General features: G+C 43.1%; 1 pseudogene; it reads right to left on the bottom strand.

Annotated features, from left to right (window-relative positions):
- Positions 1-724: 724 nt before the first annotated feature.
- On the bottom strand, positions 725-2,533 carry LOC141553097 (WW domain-binding protein 11 pseudogene; annotated as a pseudogene).
- Positions 2,534-3,013: the final 480 nt, after the last annotated feature.

The following is a 3,013-nucleotide window of genomic DNA, read 5'->3' as shown; positions in this document are numbered from 1 at the left end:
TCACCTACTTTTCCAGCCTTTTTATCTAATAGATGAATATCTGGACACCTAAATGTATCGTGCCTTCCAATTTGGGTTTACAGCCTTTGGGTTTTTCCTCTGGAGACAAGATTGAAAACAAACTTCCTTTTTTTGTAAAGCATTTATTTCTTATATAAGAGACACAGAACACAACTAGTTTTGTCACTGAGAAATCATTTTAGTTAACACATATGTCTAGTTTCCACCCCCAGACATCCTGCTTCATTGAATGGAAAAAACACCATCTATATGCTATAATCAGTAAAACTTTTACAGAAGAATTACAAGGAAAGTATTAAAAAATGAAGTTAAAAATCCCAAAAGAGATAACATTTGATTTCTGACAAATTTCTCCTCCAGTGCCTGACCCAACTCACTTGAGGAAAATCCTGTCTATCTCATGCTTCAAAAGGAAAAAGAAAATGGTGAGAGTGAATATAGGACACATATGAAAGAATACTTCTATAAAAGTTTATCAGTCTACTCAGTATGGAACATCTTTATCTTCTGTACAATTAAATCTAACCAAAGCTAAATAACATTAACTTATTAAGTAACAATACACTGAAGTGAGAAAACGCTATGATAGAGTACAGGTAAAACTCTTCTGCACTTGGGTCCAAGATATAAGAACTCCTACCTTTAGGAACCAAGTTTTCTACTATGACAGTCTATGATATCTGCGATCTTTAAACCAATAAATTCAGAGTAACCCCTCCATCTCTTTCATGAAAGCTTTATACACATCATCCTTGGTCTGTCCTGAAACAGGAGCAGAGGGGCCAGATTGAGGGACAGTTTTGGCAAGGGGTATAGTAAAATCCTTTTCTGATGTCCTTTGGGAAACAGCAGCAGTAGCTCTTTTGTTTTCTCGTCGAATCCTCAGTGCAGTGGGCACAAATCTGACCATTTCTGCCTTGGGATTGGTGATTTGTGGCTTGGCACTGATGATAGCTGTGACTTTCTTCTCAATGGTAGCTGCGGTAGTATCATGCATTTTAGGTCTCTGGATCAAATTGGGTGGAGAACTTAAATTCTGTGCATTGGGCAAGGGAGCTGAAGGAAAAAGCCCAGATGGAACAGGTCCAGCTTGGAGTACAGAAGGTGGGCCTATCTTCTCAGGAGGAGGCAAGGGGCTGGCTAGAGGCTCTGGGGGACACAACCTTGGTGGTCCCTCTTGAGGAGAATGGCCAGAAAGTAAAACCTTAGGTGAAAGTCCTCTAAACCCTGGCATTCCAAGTGGTCTTAAGAAGGGAGTAGCTCCTGGGGGTGGACCAGGAAGGAGCCCAAGAGCTGGTAGTAGTGGTGGAGCAGGGTGGAGTCCTGGTATGGCAGGCAACTGTCTTTGGGCAGGAAGAACAGACTGTGGAGGTAGTTGCTGTTGCTGAGAAGCAGTTGATGAGAATGTCACATCAGGAAAAGATACTGACTTGTGCTGCTGCTGCCTTGTGTCCTTTGAGTCCTCAGAATCCTCCTGATCATCATCCTCTGAAAATACCTGAGCTTCTTGCCCCTCTTCAGGAATTTCCTGACCTGCCATTCTAAGCATAGTAACTTGAAGAGGTGTTAATTGCTTCATGTTTTTCTTTTTCTTTCCTGATTTTCCAGTGAGAGCTGAGATTTTTCCCTCATTATTCTCCATCTCTTCATCACCATAAAGGAACTCACCCCCTTCCCAGGTGACATCTGATTTGTCACAACTGCTGTTATCATGCTTATCTTGATCCATGTCTTGAGAACAATCTTCTTTTTCAATGGTGCTGAAAGCATCATCACCATGACATCCTTGAGCAAGTTCTGGACTATAAAAACTATCCTCCTCCTGCTGAGGAGAAACAAGTTCTAGAGCAAAGCCCACTTTATGGCTGTACATCTGAAGAACTTGGAAAGGAGGTGGCCCAGGGGGTGGGCCTGGAGGAATTTTGCCAGGAGGCAAAGGAGGAACACCATGTCCAGGCAAAGGAAGAAGAGAAATTGCCCTGGTGGGAGGTCCATAGGCAGAAAGATTTTTGAGAACAGACGATGACTGAACAACAGGCAACTGCATTCCTTGGACCGAGATGTTAGAAGGAGCATGAGGCATGTTGGGCAGTGGGATGCTTTCTACGTCAACATTCTGAGCATTCTTTACAGCATCAAAGTATTGACTGAGCTGGGCCCTCTTCTGCTCACACTGCACCTCTAACTTTCCAAGTTCTTTTGCTATATCTGGATTTTCCTTTTCGTAGACTCGGACAATTCTCTGATAAGTTTCCTGAAGTTTTTTGCGTTTACTTTTGAGCACATTTTCATTCAGCTGTGGCTGCTGTAGTGGATTAAACTCCATCTCATCCAATTTCTCAATGTCGCAGATAATCTGTTTGGGATCCTTCATCTTCAGTACAGCAGCTCTTGCCATCATTCGTTGTTTCTTGTTCTTTTTTAATTCCCTCTTCCGAGCTTCCTTTCGAGCCTGGTCAGTGGGGTTCATGAACTTCCCACCTTTCGTGCATGATGCAGATCTTTTCCCCATTTCCACAGCTTCTATGGCTCAATCAGAGAAAAAGGGACAGAAACTTTTTTATTCAAACCAATGCTCCAAAAGTATTATCAGTAAAAGGCTAGATGATCATCAGACTGAAAAACATCCACCTTTTTGCTGCTCTTTGGATCTAGTGAGGGCCACAGGCCTGCCTTAGCAAGCTGGAAAGCCCTATTTCTCTCTTCCGAGGGAGATAGGAGACCTTCCCCTTAGCTTGTTGCTCTGGGCCTTAGCTACTGCCCAGCCTTTGGAGATTCACCTTCTCCCTCAAGTCACTACTCTTTTATAGACAGCTGGCAGACTTCACAAAGCACATCAGGCTCCTGCACCCAGAGAGCCAGGCCAGGGTCTGGAGAAACTTCCCAGCACTTGGTATTTATATCTCCCAGGGTGAGTTAACAAGTTTGTTTTTTTTGTTTTGTTTTGTTTTGTTTTCCTGAGGCTGGGGTTAAGTGACTTGCCCAGAGTCAC

Source organism: Sminthopsis crassicaudata, chromosome 1, assembly GCF_048593235.1.
Source record: "Sminthopsis crassicaudata isolate SCR6 chromosome 1, ASM4859323v1, whole genome shotgun sequence".
NCBI classification, from domain to species: domain Eukaryota; kingdom Metazoa; phylum Chordata; class Mammalia; order Dasyuromorphia; family Dasyuridae; genus Sminthopsis; species Sminthopsis crassicaudata.
The sequence above is the reverse complement of the archived record's forward strand: the minus strand, read 5'-3'. Positions and strand labels throughout refer to the sequence as shown.